Below are 20,250 nucleotides of genomic sequence, written 5' to 3'. Positions count from 1 at the left end.
ATTAATTAGTGAGGTCACAGTTCATCTTTAATGAGACTATAATGAGAGTTGTTTCTGAGATATTGTCTAATCCAAAGGGAGGAATATTAGAAAGGCCCCTCAGTGGTGTACATATAATCAGCTTATAGAGTTCGAGTTAAAATTAGCTCCACTTTGTTATAAGGGCAAACTGGGATTCTCACTAATTTCTCACTTGCTTGTACTACCGGTATTATTACATTATAAATCCTTCTTACAATAGTGTACACAGGTTAATCAAAATGTGTGCAGAAGTATAGCAAACAGGGCAAATCTCCCAGTGAACTGACTTCTGCCCCAAATAGCTTGAATTTGTATAATATCGTGTTTTTCATCTTCTTCTTCTTCCTTTTCTCACTATGATCTCAACAGACTGTATAACCACAAAACTGTTTACAGCCCAGCACATGCGTTCACTGAAATAAATGACTTCTACTGAGGCGTCCATGCTAACAATATCTTTCATTCAGTTCTGAGAGCGGGGTGAGGCTGTCTTTTCAATAACCAACACCACCTTTATTCTGCAGCATCATTTTTCCTTTTTCAAAAAGGGTGAACTGAAGGTTTAGGAATTACCAAAGAGAAAATAAACATTTCGCTGAGAGCATGGGCTGTGAGAAAAGTTTCACATGCAGCTAGTACGGAAACACCCTTATTTAAAATTCATACAGGAAGTATTGCACAGACACATGTTTCATGCAACGCCAGTAGCACTGTTAGGAGAGAGAAAAGTGATGTGAAAGATGGATGGACAGTGTCGCAGCTTCCTTCTCACCTACCTGGTGACTGTTGGTAAGATCTTAATTTTTGCAGTATGTTTCAATAACAACAATATCCATGGAGAAAAGGAAGGATGGAGGTGCTTTATATGTGTGTGGAGCGACGTGATTCTGAGATCAAAAACACTTGAGGGATATAAAATGAGCAAAAATTACTGTTTTTTGTGTGTTTTTTACTTGAATGGTGACTATTTATTGGATTCTATTTATTATATTGTATTTTTTAAGTTTCTCTTAAGTTCAGCCCACAGTTTCGTTAATTCTTAAGAAACTGCGCGGAGTGCAAAAGCTCAGGAAACCTATAACGGTGAGCCAAGATGAGTGTTTGACCACAAACGCGTACCAGACACAATTCAAGTCAGTCGTGCAGAGTAATGTAGTTTCGCAGCCTCACGTTAAGACTTTTACAACATTAACGGCAACAATTTTCACTGAAACTATTTTTTGAACTGATGAAATGGTGCCAAATGTCTTTTCTTTAGTTTCTTGAGGCAGGGAGAACTTCCATTTGCCTCAATTGTAGCAGACTGGCAGGAAAGAGGTGGATATTTCAAAACACAGAGAACCAAAATCACTGATACAACTAGTCAGTGGTTGAGGAAGTATTGAGATCCTTTACTCAAATAAAAGCACTTAATACCACAGTGTAAAAATACTCATACATTACAAGTAAAATTCCTGCATTGAAATGTTACTTATAAAAGTATGTAGGTATAATCAGGAGAAATTTACTCAAAACACTAAATGCGGAAAAAAATTCTAGTGTATCATTAGATTATTAATAGTCATGCATTAATGTAAAAGGAGGATTTTACTAGTGTAGCTGGTTGAGATGGAGCTCAAATTGAAATATATTGTATAAAAATGCAGCTAATGATTATTTTCATTATGGATTAATCTGCTGATTTTTTTTTTCAAGTCACTGATTGACTGGTTTGTAAAAATTCAGAAAATAGTTAGAAATGCTGTCACAATTACCCAGAGACCAAAGTGACACCTTCATATTGCTTTTTTAATCTTTCAGCAGTCCAAACCTCAAAATTATTACAAATAAATTAATAATTAAAGGAGAAGCAGCAAATCGTCACATTTGTGAAGCTGGAACCATGAACTATTTTCACATGAAAAATAACAATGATTCAAATAGTTATTAATTAATTATTATTAATTTTCTCTCAATTGTTTTCGACTTAACTAATTGCATTAGTTGTAGCTGTATATACTCTTGGGTGGTGTAATTTATGAAAAGCACATTGTATCAGCTCTTTGCATTTCTTGTATGTAAAAATGATTAATTTGTAAAACAACTAAAGCTGTCAGATAATTGTAATTAAGTAAAAAGTAGCCTTTTCCTACATTCACTGATTTTTGGCCCCCTGGGAGCAGCACAAATAGACGTAAAAGCTACATTAACATAAAATTACCATCAACAGATGTACAAGTTGTTATGATAAACTTTTTACACATCCAGCAGGTACAGAACAACATTAGCATTCTAGCCACCTGATGAACATAAGTCTAATGTTCACTCTCCTCTCAGCTCTGGATTGGTCTCCACAAACTGCTGAATTTGTCTCTGCAGCTGCTAAATACTGCATGTCGTTCACCGGCTAGTTGTTTCCTTTGTGCTTGGTTGCTGGGCAGCCACGGAGGTGCACAGTGAAGAGAGCTGTGGGAATGCACCTTTGTGGGCTGCATTGCAAAAGAAGGCAAGATGGCAAAGAAGAAAAATGCTGAAATACTAGAGCTAAAGCAGACTACAAACTGGATTTGTCATTAAAGCTTTGCTCAGACTGCAGGCAAATCAGATTTTCAGATCAGAAGTGGAGATCCATTATCTTTCCCTCCAAACAATCGCGCTGTCGTGTCACAGTGTGAGAACTGCGAATCCTCCATTGCACCCGACACACTCTGCTAATAGCAGCATGGATATCTGCTCAGCTGCTCTGATGCACTTCAGTCACTCTGGTTTGTCCTTGTAAAACCTCCTGCGATTGATGCAAAGACACTTTGAAATCTGATTTGAGCAGCCAGAGTATCTGGACTAAGATTTGAATCCTATTTCAAGACACCTCCAAATGTGGCCTGGATTAAATTTGCAAAAATTTGGAGAGGACAAGATGATTTCAGTGGCTTAATGACGAAAAGCACTTACAGTCAGGTTCAGATAGGCAGGTAGGCAGTGTTCCCACTAAAGCTCTGAATCCTCATGGACTTATCTGACTTCACCTGGTAAGTGCTTGTGTGTGAGAGGCTGCAAAGACCTGAAATGGTACAAATAGGTCTGTCCAAGATGACCCAGGCCTGTACAGAGCTGATCCCCGGCAGTTGCTACACAATGCATATCAGTTACATTTGTGTCCAACTTGATCCCAGCTCGCTCTGACGTCAAGCACATGTGTACAACAGTAATCTCACAAGATCAAGGAGGCCCTAGTTTTTAGAGCCAGGTGCCACAGCTGCTCTCCAACGATTGCATGACCCAGGGCATGACAGGAAACACCTGGCTGTTGCCTCATCGAAGAGGCGACTGGAAGAAAACAATGATTATCACAATATTTAACAGTAGATTGTTGGCTAGGTTATTGTTGTGCAATGAAGGGTTATCTGTTAGCAAGGATATCTTGTCCAGCTCATGCTATGATGATAAAAGTAATTATAGCACTTCAGAGATAAGATAAGACTTTATTGATCCCACACTGGGGAAATTCAGTAAAGAAGACGAAAAGAAGAAAGAAAAAGACGGAGCAATTTCAAAGTGCCTGCCAGATATACTTAGACACAAATATGAAATAAAAACTAATAAACAGAGATTATAAAAGCCTAATTACAACTTGATGATTTGTTGGCAGAGAAGTGGAATATGTTTAGTCCAAGAATTTCATAGGGTAGAATTTTAAAACCTTTCTAACTATCAAAAGAGTAACAGTAATCATGTGAATCACTGAAGGAAACTTAGAGTCTTGGAGTCATAATTGTTGCTTTTGCTCCCTGTGTGTTGTCTACAGTTGTGGGAATGTTTGAACTGTTGATTCAGGAGTTCAGTTTCCTAAAGTCTGGGTCATATGATTTTGAAACATACGTTTTCAGCGTTGGCAATCTGCTTCAGCTCTTCAGCCATCGGGAGCTCATGTGCGATTTCTTCAGCCATAGAGATCCAAATGTAGTCTACACAATAGAGGAAGGCTACAGGCAGAGGTAACAGGATGTTAATATTTCTGTGACTTCCTGTATATTCTTTGAAGGCTGTTGGAAACTGTCCAACTTGCAGCTTTTCGTCACCTCCCCGCCACTGATGCTGCCTGCTCTCGCACACTTTCCACGCGAGGTGCAGTTCATCTCTGTTAGGAGTGAGACAGCATTTTGCAACATGTCATGTTACCTCGATGACCCCAAAACATTTTGCATACAACTGTGGGTTTGGGACTTCTTATTTCGCGTTTTTTTACTTTCTTCATGCTCAAGGCACCGAGACCAGGGATGAGAGGCTGTCAAAAGATCAATTTGCTAATTTTTGTCAAAACAGCAGCATACTGTCAACTTACTGTTCTTGTAGTTGCTGTCTCCATGTTTGTTTGCTGTTTTCTTTTTATGCTTCAGGACTTTTCCGATAAACCACGTTGAAATTTGTTGCCACCTCTTTAAATTAAGGCTTACAAAACTTATGTGGTCTTTTTTATCCTGAACTGCAGCCATCCGCATCTCTTTGACTTTCAACGTTGACATGACAAATCCTGATGTCTATGTGGGTGAACAAAAAGATTTCTTCGGATACAAAGTGCTTCAGTACATGTCTGCCACAAACAAAGGGTAAGTTTGCATTTGCAACTTGGTCGTTTTGTTTTGTTTATTTAATTTTAGCACATGTTAAAAAGTCAAAATTTCAATTACCATAGAAAAATTGACAATCACTGATACATATCTTTTTTAAAAAGAAAAAAACAAAGGGAAACATGCAAGGAGGTCCTAAAAAACCCTCAAGGGGCTTGACAAGAGGACTTGCCTAGATAAACATTAGTTCAGTTGGTAATTGGCATTGCTGCAACTGTCAAAATCCTTTTTACTCATAAAGTTGAATTCCTTTCAGTTATAATGTGCATGCATATAACTTTAGTGTTGATGAAAGATAATTTGAAGAAACTTCAGCATGGAGCATGGCATGGCATTGGATGACAAAGCATGCTGTCACTCTGACAACATGCTTTTATCAGCAAGTGTTTTCTTGTTGCTAAAACTCTGCAGCTCATGTCTGTCTGGCCACAGAAATGCTTCAGATTACTGTTATCATGGTTGTTGACCTCATCCACAGGGTAATTGTAACTGCACCTCTGCAACTAAATGGATCTGGGGGAATATGCAAACCTGACCAAGCCCAAAACACCACCCACTGCTTCAACCCTAAAGGTATACAAATGCAGTTTTTGAAGGCAACACTGCATGATGGATCCCACTATTAAAAATTATAAAAGTACAGTTTCCATCAATGCAGAAATATGAATTATAAAAGGGAAACATCCCATAAAGGAACTCAAAAGCTTTTTGAAATACTAATCAAATGCCACTCCTGCAGAAATGTCTCTCACAGACACAACAATATCAGTCAAGCACCTTGGCCTGTCGATGGCTAAGGACTCCACACGCTCCCAGTTCACTGTAAGAAAATCACAAAGCTCATTAGATTTCCCTGTGACATTTCTTCAAAGTTATTCAAAACAGTTTGATAAGATTTCTCACGTTCTGATTTAGGTCTGTAGTCCAAGTATAGTCCATGAATGCTATGAGAACTCCTATCTGAACAGTGTGTGCTACAAGATGACCGATAATCTCCAGCAAATCTCCTCTTTCACACCAGCTTTCCAAGGTAAAAGACATTTAGAGAGTGGAAGCGTCTTCCACTCTGTGGTAATGACATCACGTCCTTCTTGCAGTAAAATATTATTCTCAGCGTTTTTCTCCTGACTGAATATTCTTTACAATTGTGTGTTTTTTCAGACTGCACAAAAAAGACAGTGGACCTTGTCTTTCTATTTGATGGATCAGGGAGTATGACCACAGAAGAGTTCGAGAAAAATAAAGGTTTCATAGTGGATATAATGAACAGCCTTAAGAACACATCAATCAAGGTCCCTGCACTAATGCAACGCCTTAAAGCCTTCATAGTATTTATTTGTTAAATTGTACAGAAAAGTGTTAAAATAATGCTGTACTTTGTTTTCTGCTTTTCTCAGTTTGCAGCAGTTCAGTTTTCTACAGATTACAGGAAAGTATTTGACTTCAATGACGATCAAGATAGTGTTGCTCTTGATAAACTATGGAAGGAACCCCACATGAGAGGTCTTACCAACACACACAAAGCGCTCACATTTGTGTTGTAAGTTACAGTGATACAGGACAACCACATTAATGTAACGTTCTTTAATTCATACTCACAGATGCAGTTTTGTTTCTTCTGAGCTTTACAAATGCTTCTTTTACATTTGTTACAGAGATGAAATCCTTGAAAACCCAGCAGCAGGCGCCTCCCCTGATGCAACTAAAGTTCTGGTACTAATCACAGATGGAGATCCCAGTGACACTGACAGACGTGGGATTATCAAAAGATACGATGACAGAAACATCATTCGCTTTGTCATTGGGGTAAGCTGTCATGTGATGTAACAGGTCTCATTGTTTGATCTTTTATTGTCTGATTGTCTGATACCTCAGTGATCAATTCTTGGAACTGTTCTGTTCACTGCCATAAGGATGACACACAGACATACTACTCAGACAAAAACAATTGTTCAGACATGTTTTTACCAGCAAATGTTTTGTCTTTAAGTAATACAGTAACAGCTGCAGCCAAGCTCAGCTTTAAATAGTGCAACTTGTACTTGAGTCCAGTTTTGAGTCCAATATTGCACAAACTGTTGTGTTTATGTTGCTGACATGAGACTTCTGAGGATCCTTCATAATTTCAAGCAGCGTTCTGGTTTCAGGTCAAAGATGCTAGGCTGGATAAATTTAGAGCCATTGCTTCAGAACCGAAAGACAAAAATGCCTTTAAAATTGAGAACTATGACGGACTCACAGGAATCCTGGAAAACTTTCAAAACAAGATCTTCACAATGGAAGGTGACGTTCAATTGTTTTTTTACACTCTTTGTATAATAATTTTGTTAGAAAATCAGTGTTATCTTCCTGCTGTCCCTCTGCAATTGTAACATGCAATGCTAATTTCTTTATATTCAGGCTCCAAAGTGGCTCGGGCAGGAGACATGACTAATGAAATGTCTCAGAGCGGATTCAGTGCTGTCTTCTATAAGGTGAGTAATGTCAAAATGTGGACAAAACCAACACATTTTGAAGGTTAGAAATTTGGACCAATACTTCTAGCACTGACACTTGATCCATGGTGGAGTTTTACATTAGGAGCACACCAAAACATGCCAAACAGGCAGTTTCCCAACAAACGGCTATTAGATTCAAGATTCAAGATTCCTTCATTGTCATATACTTGTCACAATGTAACATTGTCACCAGTAATGAAATGTTTTTTGTGCTTGGTGCCAACTCACAGTGCAATAATCACTTCACGGTGCAAAATATTCAAGAATAAAATATATACATATAAAAAGAAATATGAATAAAATAGAGGTAGCAGCTTAAAAAAAAAATCACTAGAAATAGGATAAAAACACTAGAGGTGCAGTGTGTGTGTGTGTGTGTGTGTGTGTGTGTGTGTGTGTGTGTGTGTGTGTGTGTGTGTGTGTGTGGCAGTTCAACTGTTTAGCAGTCTGATGCCTTGTGGATAAAAACTATCCTTGAACATGCTGGTTTTGGTTTGAGGACGTGGCCTGGGATGTTGTCCGGTCCAGGAGCTTTGTGTGCATTCACCCTTTTAAGGCTTTTACACACATCAACCCGGGGACAGCTGGAAAGGGCAGCTGTCTTGTTCCAGCAACACCTTCTGCTTGCTGTTTTCCTGAAAACGGGCGTAGAATGAGTTCAGCTCCTCAGGGAGAGAAGCAGACACCTCCCCCATGCTGCAGCTCTTTCCCCTGTAGTATTAAATACATCTTCTGAATTTGTACTGGGCTTTCTCGTTGCTGTCCGTGCTCTGAGCGCTGAGCGGACCGCTCCATTAACCCACCGCCGGTACGACGTCATCGATACATTTGCTGATGTATCCTGTCACGTGCTCAGTGTACTCATTGATGTTGTTGCCGACAGCAGCTCGAAATATGTGCCAGTCCGTGAAGGAGAAACAGTCCCGCAGGGCGGCGTCTGATTGGTCCGACCAGCGCTGTCCTGTCCGCGTCACGGGCTGCTCACGCTTCAGTCTCTGCCTATAGGATGGGAGCAGCAGGACTAAGGAGTGATCTGATTTGCTGAAGGCCGGGCGGGGGCGGGCTTTGTACGCGTGACTAAATGGAGTGTAAACATTAACGTCTAGGCGTCTCAAACTCATTCCACAAAGGGCCATGCAGCTGCAGGTTTTTCCTCCAACCAATCAAGAACAGTCTGACCAATCAGCTGTCTGAAGACTGAGATCAGCTGAAATGAGTCAAGTCTGGTGTGCTGCTGCTTGGTTGGAAAGAAAACCTTCAGCCACTCGGCCCTTTGTGGAATGAGTTTGACACCTGCGGTCTAGTGTCTTACCTCCATGAGTAGGAAACTCCACATGTTGGTGATATTTCGGCAGAACTCTCCTCAGGTTGGCTTTGTTGAAGTCACCCGCCACGATGAAAGCAGTCCCTGGGCGTAAAGTTTCAAGTTGGTCGTTAACTCTGTACAGCTCCTCCAGTGCCCGTGTGGTGTCTGCTTGTGGGGAGATATAAACAGCGGTGAGAGCCACAGCTGTAAACTCCCTGGGCAAATAAAACAGTCTGCATGAGATCGTTTTTGTGTCCACACACCACCGATTGTTCACCATAATGCAGACCCATAATGCAGTTTTGCCGGACTCCACCGTTCGGTCCTGGCGATGAATGGAGAGGCCTCCCGCTGTGATTGCGGGGTCCGGGACTGAGGGATCGAGCCACGTTTCTGTGACAATGAAGGCAGTAATGTTCTTAATGTCCCATTGGAAAGCCAGTATAGCCCTTAGTTCATCCAGTTTGTTATGAAGGGATTGAACATTTGCTAGAAGGACGCTGGGAAGTGGAGGGCGGTGTTGTCTGCTCCTCAGCCTGATCCGGACGCCTGCTCTCTTGCCTCTTCTCCAGCAGTGTTTACTCCCAGGTAGGACAGGTAAATTAAGTCCGGTCAGAGAAAAGTGTGGTGTAGTAGAAAAAGCCCGGTATAGTAGAAAAAAGCCTGATATAGTAGAAAAAAGTCTGGTAGGCTATAGTAGAAGAAAGCCTGGTATAGTAGAAATCTGCTTTCATCACTTCCCACTTGATCAGCAACTGAAAAGATGATCTACAGTAACAATCTGGAGTGACACTGGGTCATATTCCACTGTAAATCACATAAACACATTTAATCACGCATTAGCTTTCAACAGCTAACGCTTGCATTCAGTCACTTCCAAGCTAACATTACCTTTTGATTGTGTTAAAGGATATGATAGCAAAGCCTCTTCATGCCACACAAAACAATGCTAAAGTGTGTGGAGCACACCTTTGCGCTGGATGTAATCTGTATGAACATGACACATAAACTTGTGCTCCAGTGAACATAATGTCACCTAACATCATTTCAGCAGAACATCTCAGAGGTCGGGTGAAGGGGACAGTTAACATTACATTGCAAGCTTGATTCTATCCTGCTCTAACCAGACCTGCATGTTTCTGTTAACAGGATACCCTGATTCTGGGTTCAGTGGGATCAAACACCTGGCGTGGTTCTCTTCAAGAGTTTCTCGCAGAAAAACAAACACAAATTGAGGATCCACAAATGAAGAATGACTCGTACATGGGTACTAAACATGAAGTTATTTAAAATCATTTCAGATTATCTGCTTCTGTACATGAGTTTTTTATTAGGCTGGAGATGTTGTTTTATTTTGTTTTACATGAGGCTTGGCAAAAAAGGGAAACATATGTCTCTATGTCTCTACCTCTATCAGTTTCCAACTTAAATGATGTGTTCAGCTTTGAATTAAAAATGTAGCAAATCGATCGGAAATGATGTAGGAAAATGTACATAATTTTAGAATCTGAGCACTTCCTCGCTGCATGATGTGAGTGAACAATGAGCAGATTGTGACTGATGCTGTTGCAGGATACTCTACTTCTGTTGGAGAGAAGAACAACGCTCCTCTGTATTTCAGCGGTGCACCAAGGTTTAATCACAAAGGACAGGTAGTTATTTTCAGACATGATGGAAACAACTGGATCGTAGCCCAAAGACTAAATGGGGACCAGGTTGGTGTCTTGATATTTTTTCACAATGTACTTTATCCTACATATTCTAAACAGAAATAATTTTTTTAAGTTTGCCTGAAGGTTGCTAGACTCAACATAAACCTCAATCTGCCATTGCATGTTAATGAAAACCTTGTTATTATGCCACCTTTAGAGTAAGTATGGATAACTTTTAGGACATTTCTCATGAACCTAGTCTGTACTTGAATAAATACGACACTGTTCAAGAGGCAGGTGTACTTTGCTAGAAACCTGTCACGATAACATTTGCTGTACAAGGTTTTACAGTTAACCTGCTTCTTGCAACAAGCTGCTGGGCCCTGGTTATATTTTTTGAAGAAATCAAACTGAGTTCTTCGATTACTTTTATTTGCCTTTAGAGATAGAAATAGCTACATATTGCATCTTCATGAAAATGCACAAAGGCAGTTATTTCAGTGGTTGCAGAGAGGAAACCAGAGAACTTCCTTGCACTGGCACCATCATCATGAATTAAATAAATGTACCTTTCAGATTGGTTCCTACTTTGGCGCAGAGCTGTGCTCAGTAGATGTCAACTTAGATGGTGACACTGACTTCCTGCTGGTGGGAGCTCCACAATTTTACCATCCTCAGGAGAAGAGCGAAGGCCAGATATACGTCTACACACTGACTGATGAGGTGGGAACAGACCCAGAGTTTGAGCTTTAATCAGGTCACGGGGAGATAGTTAATGCATTTATTTTCCTAAACGTTTGGTCTTGTTTCCAGATGCAGCTGAAAAATGAACTGAATGTGACTGCACCATCCATGGGGAGATTTGGCACTGCCATAGCCAGTCTTGCAGATCTGAATGGTGATGGACTCCGAGATGTTGCTGTTGGAGCCCCGCTTGAGGATGATAACAGGGGAGCTGTTTACATCTACCTTGGTGACAGGCACAGAGGCATACGCAGCACTTTCAGCCAGGTGAGACAGAGAAAAGCTGACCATGGACCACAATGTCCCTGAGTTGAGTCAGGCAGGTCCCCCACTTTTGTTGCATCTATCTCCCTCATTTCCTCTCTATTGTCTCTGTCTAACAAACACATCAGATGCCCCCAAAAATAATAATAGTGCATCACCATTATGAGGGTTAGACAAATGTGTTTTTTTTTTTTTTCTTTTTTGCCAATACAGCAGACTAAATCTGTCCTTGAATAAAACTAAAAGGTCTTCCTTGCAATGATCTGAGTTAGTAATAGTATTTTTCAATCATTTTGGTGTGTACTATCAAAAACCTTTGTCTGTCTCACCCTGAGAAATCATGCTCTGTTTCAGTTATCAAATCTCTGTTATTCCAGAGAATCATGGGACAGAAAATAAAGCCTGGACTAAGATTCTTTGGACAAGCCATTGATGGGGACATTGACCTTGGAGAGGACGGACTCCCAGATATTGCAGTTGGATCACAGGGCATGGCTGTTGTCTTATGGTATGGAGACAACACATTGCCTGAGACTCTACCCGACCAATCCACTACATGATTAATGTCTGTATGAAGTAACTCATGCTCAAAACCACATGAACATAGACTTTATGTTATAGATAATAGAAGTCAGCATAAAAAAATTATAATAAACAAAGGCATGGATTTTTTCACTGAAAATTGACACAAACTGATTTCGAAATACAAGTAAAATATGTAGAATTTTCCACAACCGGTGCCACATTTTCTGTCGTTTGAAAACCAGAGAAAACTACCAGTGAAATCGAAGTGAAAGTGTATTGTTTAACTGTAGGAAAAAAATCATGTACAGTCTAATAATCCATTTTTAATCATTTTGATGAATGTCTTTCAGGTCCAGGCCCGTCTTTAATGTCGTGGCACATCTGTTTTTTCTACCTAAGGAGATAAGCACTGACAAAATCAACTGCCCAGACAAGACAGATGAAAATCTACCAATGGTTACCTTGATAGTCCGCTTTGAAATGGAAGAGACAACAAAGAGCAAAATAGGTAGGCACCTGATCCAACAATGTGATTCATTAACACCTGCTGATGCTGCACATCCTACCATGTGTTATTTTAATCCCGCTGTATGCCTTTGCAGGAGTGATGAGTTCTGGACTAAACATCTCATGGACACTTGATGTAGATCCAATGAGACTCGCATATCGAGGTTTCTTCATTCAAAATGACCAGAAAATGAGGAATCTTACTTCTACCTACGAGCTAAGGAACAAAGAGACCGTCTTCAACTACTCCATCTACATGCCGGTATGGAGATTAGTTAGTAATACTCACCATCACATACTCTTGAACTATCTGCATATAAGCAGCTGTCACCTGTCTGTATAAATATTGTCCATGTGTCTATGTGTCTGCTGGTCAATACCTAGATTTTTCCATTAATCTGTACAACACACTTTAAATCCAAGACAGTTTTTTTTTTAAGTATGTTGAGTATATTCATTTTCTTTTGTTGGTTGGAATGATTAATGATTGACACTTTGGGCGGGGGTCACTAGAGGGGTTGTTCGTTTAATTCTCCGGACTGTCAGGATAAAGTTAGGTGGGGAAAGTGAAAAGACAACTCTTACTACCACTGAGGTGCGCTGCCACACAACACCACTTTGGACCTCTAGAAGCGATAGTCTGAGAGTACAGCTCAGGCATCCCCCAATAGTTTCAGCTGGGAGATGTATGTGAGCTGCATTTCACTGGCTCTCTTAGCTTTTTTAATCTGATAAATAAAAATAAACAAAACATCAACAAAAGAAATTTTGTTTTTCCTTTGTCTTCCCACTCATCCACCAATCGTTATTTTGGCCAAACCAAACTCTGGGATGGTCAAAATAAACCCTTTATTCAGCGATTTAGGTGTTAAAATCCCTACTACTAATGCTGAATTTCCTCTCATTTCTCTCCTGTCTCTGTCTGCCCTGTCTTCATTGTCCTGGTCAGAGTCGCTGTAAATCACCCCCGTACTGTAATCCTTGTCATCAAACTGGCCTCCATTGGTCCCAGTACATCTATGTTCACTGGGATCCTGATGAAACTAGTTCTGTTGCCCGCAGTGTAAACACCAACAATCCCCCAGTGCTCAGAGCTCTTGGTCAGAGCAGACAGACTTTCAACTAATAGGGCTGCTAGGTGCATGGCTAACTGAGCTAACTCACTAATGGCAGCTCACAGCTTCAACCAAAGACAGCTACAGTAAAGTGTATAGTGTGCAGCCATTAACAGTGACTCTGATGATTTGGTGCTCCTTATTTGTTAGTGATGTTGGACAGGTGGCCAATTCTAACAGATTGCACTTTTTTATGCTACAGACTTGTCCAAACTGGGCTCAGCTGTGTGCACTTTCACTTTGGAACTCTTTTAGCCTTAAAGTTAAGATTTGGCTTAAAAAATGAAAAAATGTGAATGATGTGAATTTCTTTGGTCTCTTGAAAAAAAGAAATCCTCATCAACCCTCTTGCCCATGTAGCAACACCTTTTCTGTTTGGTAAGAGTTGAGACCCAAACACTGTGATTCAGACAGAAAGGCAGGAGATGGTCGGTGCTTATATACTGCGGCAGCTGATGGGTCTTGATTGCAGACAGGTGTGCTCAGGAGAGGAGGAGGCCAGACAAGACCAGCCAGCCACACCCTGCAGTAATCACATACATGCAAGGCAGGCAGGGGATAGACAGAGACAGAGAAGAGAATCTGCAAGTTTTGAAAATTTCTTCAATATGCAGATGACTCTTCTTTTTTTCTTGCAGAAATGTGTGAAAGATACATTATCACCCATCAGCATCAAATTAAACTTTGCCCAAGATGACAGTGAGAATGCATCCGCGGTTCTGAATGTGGACAGCAAAAAGCAAGCTGTTGTCGAGGTATGTAAGGCCAAAGGCTGCAGGCTGTCAGTGGATTTCACATCCTGACTGATGCTCATTTTACATGTGCCCATGTCAAGTTCTAAGACATTTGTGTTTTCATGAAGAAAACGATCAGCGTTCTGTGCTCTACTCAGCACAAGCACCGTGAAATGGAATTATGTTTTATGGATGCGATGACGACTAAGGATGTAAATTTGTCGTTTTCAACATTTACTGTCCAAATGACATATTTGTTACAAAGTCAGTATTCTAATATAATCTCACTAACAATGTTAACATGCTGGTGTAATATTTACTATGTACACAATCTTAGTTTAGCATATGTATTAGCATGCTAACATTTGCTAATTACCACTAAGCACACAAAGTGCCGCTGAGGCTACTGAACATTTTTGCAGGTGTGTGGTCCTAAACCAAAGTATTCGATACATTTGGATTGCATTGATGATGCTAGATGAAAAGTCAGGAGATCAAAGTTTTTACAATTTATTTGGGGACAAAAAAAAACAACCTATGTATGTATGTGTGTCTGCTACATTTTAAAGGAATTGTGTGTTGTCTTTCTGGATTGCTCTCTATTTTCAAGCATGACACGACCACAAAGTTTTTTTGTTTTTCTACAGGTTCCCTTCGAAAAGCAATGTAGAAAAAATGACACCTGTATTGCTGAACTTGAGGTGGATTTCGACTTCATGTATGTATATATGACAAAACACAGCACATCAACTGTGATATCAACATCTTATGGCCAAATGTAAGAAGTACTCTTTGTCTTAGGACCCCAAAATTATTGGTGGCAGAAGATAACTACTTCAACCTGTCTGTGAAACTGTCCAATCATGGCGATGACTCATACAACACCAGCCTTTCGATGTACTATCCTTCGGGCCTCTCCTTCTCTAGGATGACTCTTACAGAGGTGAGTTAAAAAAAAAAAAAAAATCAATCTTTGCAGGTCACTACTGCATATATGAAAAAAAGTTGTATGAGCCTTTTGTGGCTTCAGAGGAAGCTGTGCAAAGTCACTTAAGTCCGTGTCAGCAGGGGATGATGACTAGTAGTTTAACATTAACGTCTGTGGGTGAGGAGTTCAGAAGTGACCTTAGCAGACCTCAATATTGCAATTTAAATAGCAAATTACAAGACCCAAAATGCCACACTTAAAGGACAGGAGACTAAAAAGAGTTTAAAGTTTTAATGATGACTGATAACTGAGGCAAACTGATGCGTCAGAGAGGATCCAGAACTTGGAGGAGACTTGAGGTGAAGTAGGCCAGAGGAGTGTAGACCCAATCCTTCCCAAAGACGCAGACAGACAGGGCATGGACAGAGACAGGTGAAGGCAAGGCACCCAAACACACACCAAGACCCATTTACAATTAGGGAAAACGCATATGTTTTCATGCGGTTTGGCCTCTCGTTTACACACGTTTTTTTCACGGAAAACGATCATTTTTAAAAACTCTGGCCAAAGTGGAGATTTCTGAAAACGCAGGTTATTTGTCGGCGTGTAAACTGGGTTAAACGGTGTTTTAGGTTCTGAAACGTCACAACATGCGACTGAATACTTAACGTCATGTGAGGGACCTGTGTTAACACTCGCACCCATAGGCTTGGCATAGTTATGATGCGCTTGACGGCGTATTTATCTGGGTTCATGTAAATGACAACATTTTTGAAAATGATGTTGTGTGCACAATGTTGTTTTGTTAAAAGACAAGACTCAGAAAACTGGGGGACAACTCTCGTTACCACATGGATGAACCACCAATTCACCAAATACTGACTCCTGAACCCCAGTTCAGTTAAGTCACTTCAGCTACACATGATGGACTTAGCTGTGTTTTGTCCAGTTATATGCCTTCACAGTCATTCCATCAGAAGAGAAAGGGCCTGATTGTTCAGTCTTTGTTGAACTGCCTGTCAGAAAACAACTTTACATGCATTGCTATTCTAATCTGACTGCAATTCCTAAAATCCACTGGTACATCTCTGCACCACTTTTATCTAAGCTGCATGTACACAGATGAGTTTACCGACATTGCCCTTTTTGCAAAACTACTAAATGTCATATTACTAATTATGAAAAATGAGTTATGTTGATAAATAATGTAAAGGGACCTCCACTGATGGATAACTCCTGCAAAGCTTTTTCTCACACTTCAGCTCCATTATTTCTGTTCCACTTAAAGAATAGAGGAACCAGAACAGAAAATCCTTGGTGGATCTGAAACCCTTGCAGGATGTGGGTGTTGTCAGTGGCAGGAGTGTTTTTAGTCACATCAAGCTCTGAGAACCAATGCTGTTTGAATTCTCCCTCTTTAAACTTACTGGAAGTAAGTTCACTGTTCACAGCGTTTGATTCAAAGTAAAACGTGTTTGTGCATGTTTTTTCTTAAAACAGGCGACGAGACCAGTGCACCACAGCTGTCATGATCTAGACGGAGTCCTCGACAAAACTGTGTGTGGTGTCAGCCTTCCTGTGTATCGCAGCAAATCAGCCGTGAGTCAGAACTGCACCCAGCCACCCTCACGGGGCGGAAGTGAACTTTCAGAAATCAAAAACTGTCAAAAACTGTCTGAACCTGGCAACTTCCCTAATCATCTTTCACGAAAATCTTCTTTTTTTTCTGTGAAGGCAACATTTAAAACGTCTTTCCACATCATAACTGAACATGAGTGGAATGACACCGTTTCGATAACCGTGACTGGAAAAAGGTACAGGCCTTCTCATACAATCTGACACAGCCAAACATTTTCTCCGTATGATTAAAATATCATGTATTATCATTACATATTTCATGTTTGATATTCACAAGAAATGCTTTTTACATCCTTAGCGATAACACAAACTCCACCAGGACTAATTCCCTGACCAAAACCATCCCAGTGCAATTTGAAATTAAAATGGCAGTAGCAGTGTAAGTGGCATGACTCACATAAATAGTGTTTTGGATCTGCAGTCCTTGTATGTAATTAATAATCATGCCACAACTGCTTGCGTACTGTGAACATCCTGTTTTATTTACAGGAAAGAAGACACCACAAGCTATCTGAACTTTACAACAGAGGACACTGCACCAAAAGAAATAGTTAATATATATAAGGTGAGGCAGTAACTTATGCAGCAACAAGTGGTTGACAGGTAGCGTACAGCACAAAGTGTAATGAGTTGTGTTTTTATTGGAGGGGTTTGCATGGATGAAGAAATTAATTAACTTGCAATGGAATCTTGGACCTTTAGTTAAGACTTTTTTCTTTGTCAGACTATGATTCCTCGCTACCATGTGGGAATATATGATATGAATCTGGAGCTAGCAGACATTCAGTGTAGCTTAGCATTAAGACTGCAAGAAAAAGGGAACTAGCGAGCCTTAGGTGTTCATTACTGAGCTTAAGAGATGCTGGTAGGCTGATTTTGCCACCTTTTGTCAATATTTCCCCAAATGTTGTATTATTCTTTTAAAATGGGCTCACTCTCTCTCACTGTTCACTGTTTACAGATAGATAATCCTGGTCTGAAAGCTTTTCCTGTCAATGTGTCCCTGTTCTTCCCAACGAAACTGGAACATGGTTTTGAAATGGAGAACTATCAAGTTTCTGTCGACCAGGTAACTCGGCGACTGCCAGAACACTACTTCTAATCACTTATACTGCTGCTGTCTGTAGAATTACAAATCTTTAATGCTTACCAATTACTTTGTCTTTTCTAAGAACAAAACTCAATGCACAGGTGTCACTGACTTTCAGTCTGAAGTGAGTAAAACACATTTAGTATCAAAATATTCTAAGTGAAGAGTTCATGAAGTGACAAATCCCTTTAATAAAATGGCATTTCAATGTGTTACAGTACTGCTCACCAGGAAAACACTGCAAGGTCATCATGTGTGACAGTTTCATCCTGGAGAAAGAATCAGCCACTCAGTTTACATTGTCAGGAAATGCACAATTTAGGGATCTTAAACAGCATGCAGAGGTATGTAGCAACAACACACAAACTACATCTACACACACAGTCGGGTGACGCACCATTGACAGAGGTGAATATACCATTGTGCTCTTGCTTTGCAGAATATTGCTTTTCTTAAACGTTATATTGGAGACGGGGCAGAGGTCAGATTTAAAAGCTTTATACATGTAAACTATGACAAGCAACGATATGTGCTGGATCCTCATAAACAAGAGGTATGTTGACATGTGAGCACGGTAATGCCATTTCAAAGATATTGCTCAAAATGTTTTTCACTATACCTAATGCATCATATTTATTAACCACAGAATAAAGATGCTTTTGAACAGAAGAAGTCTGCTGAGCCTGGCTTGTGGAAAGACAACGATCCAACAATGAAACGGGTACATTCAGTCTCCACATGAACAACCAAAACTATTTCATCTTCGAGAAATTTGGGATCCTCATTCACATAGATATTCATTCATATACACACATAAGCTAAACGCAAAACTTTTCTTTTCTCTGCCAACAGACTGAAGTTCGGGTTGAGTTCATAATACCCCCAAATCAATGGCTGATCATTTTAACTGGAGCTACAGTGGGCCTCTTGCTCCTGATCATAATCACAGTCATCATGTGTAAGGTGAGTGTCAATTTCCAAATTGTAAAAGTTTAATTGCAAACCACAATCCCAGGAAATACAAGTTAAACTTCCGTCTTCATATGCAGAGCTCTTGCTTGAATATTACTAACTGAATTAAAGATGCTTTTCCGCAGTGAAATGGGTTTCTGTGGTGTTTGATCCAATGATTTTTTTCTCTGTTTGTCACAAGATGGGATGCTTTAAGAAGAAAATGATTGAGGATTATGAAAAGCAAGTGAGAAAAGATTCTCTCTCGGCTGGCACCCCTACGCAGCTAACCCCTGCCCTCAAACATCGGTCAGTGAGCCAATCAGAAGCTGACAGTAAATATGACCAACCTTCAGAGGAAAAAACGCTTCTTGATGATGGTGAGGCCAACATCACTATCCCGCTGGCTGAAAAAGAGGAGGAGCTGGATGAAAAACCATGAAGATGAGAAAATTAATATTACTCATTTCTGTCTGACCCAGTAGATGATTATCTTAGCTTAGCATAAAGACTGGAAACAACAGGACACTGATAGTCTGATTCTCTCCAAAGCTGATAAAATCCACCTACCAGCAACTTTAAAGCTCACTGTACATTACACATTATATCGCTTTGTTTAAGCTGTAGAAATGCCAAAGTGCAAAAATTACATGTTAGATTTTTTATTAACCTCTGGACAGAGCCAGGCTAGCCGTTTCCTTCGTTCTTCCAGCCTTCATGCTAAGGTTAATTATTCATATCATATCACATTTGTATCAACCACTCATTAACCAGGACATAGTGGACCACTTGTGAAAGATGCCATTCCAACGCATCAGACTTTGAACAGCGAATGGGATCACAATCTGCCCTCCACATATAACTGTTATCATGTGACAAATGCTCCATGCCTATAGCAGCACTTGTGATGACACCTGAACAAACTCCATATGATAAGAAAGACAGCAAAATATTTGGAAAAAGCTGAGTCAAAATCATAAAATGATCTTCAGACCCTGGATACTGAATTCACAGGCATGTTGAAGCTTCATCAGATTTTTTAAATGTAAGGGTGGAGCAGGTGCCAAATGGTATTACATCCGGCTTGGTGTGATACTCTCAACACAACCACTTGTACTGTATTTGTTGGTGGAAAGCCAGTGAGGGTTTACTCTCGACGACGCTTGCATATCCTACTCTTTACCCTAAATTAATGTTATTAAGGTCACAGGGAAGAAACCAAGTAGACTTTTTTCTAAACTTGTTATACAGTATGGCCAGCGAGTACACATGTAGCCTACACCAGAGGTCTTATCTCATTCAGACTGTTGAATGGAGACTCAGAGGTTTGAATATATATGTGTGTGTGTGTGTGTGTGTGTGTGTGTGTGTGTGTGTGTGTGTGCGTGTGTGTGTGCGTGTGTGTGTGCGTGTGTGTGTGTGTGTGTTGCTCTTAATTGTTTAAGCTGTTTGTGAAGTGCTATGAGTTCATTTTGTAACATGTTTTATACTCTCTATTAATTAAAACCTGCTGCCCATCATGTCTAGATGAGCACTAATTTTGTATTCTAGTATTATCTCATGTGTTCTCTGCTGTTTTGATTCATTTTTCCGCTAATAAAGGCAAACCTGTCACGTTTGTGCTTTCAAGAAATTAAAATAAGTTTTCAGTGACAACTCATTCAGAGAAA

General features: G+C 40.1%; 1 protein-coding gene and 1 pseudogene across 1 annotated transcript in view; one reads left to right on the top strand and one right to left on the bottom strand.

Moving 5' to 3' along the window:
• Window positions 1–20,250, bottom strand: part of rnf38 (ring finger protein 38) — a 119,828-nt gene that overhangs the window by 49,593 nt on the left and 49,985 nt on the right. The window lies entirely within an intron of this gene.
• On the top strand, window positions 753–19,022 carry LOC139337331 (integrin alpha-X-like; annotated as a pseudogene).

Source organism: Chaetodon trifascialis, chromosome 2, assembly GCF_039877785.1.
Source record: "Chaetodon trifascialis isolate fChaTrf1 chromosome 2, fChaTrf1.hap1, whole genome shotgun sequence".
NCBI lineage: Eukaryota > Metazoa > Chordata > Actinopteri > Chaetodontiformes > Chaetodontidae > Chaetodon > Chaetodon trifascialis.
Note: the sequence above shows the minus strand (reverse complement) of the source record. Positions and strands in the feature narration are given on the sequence as shown.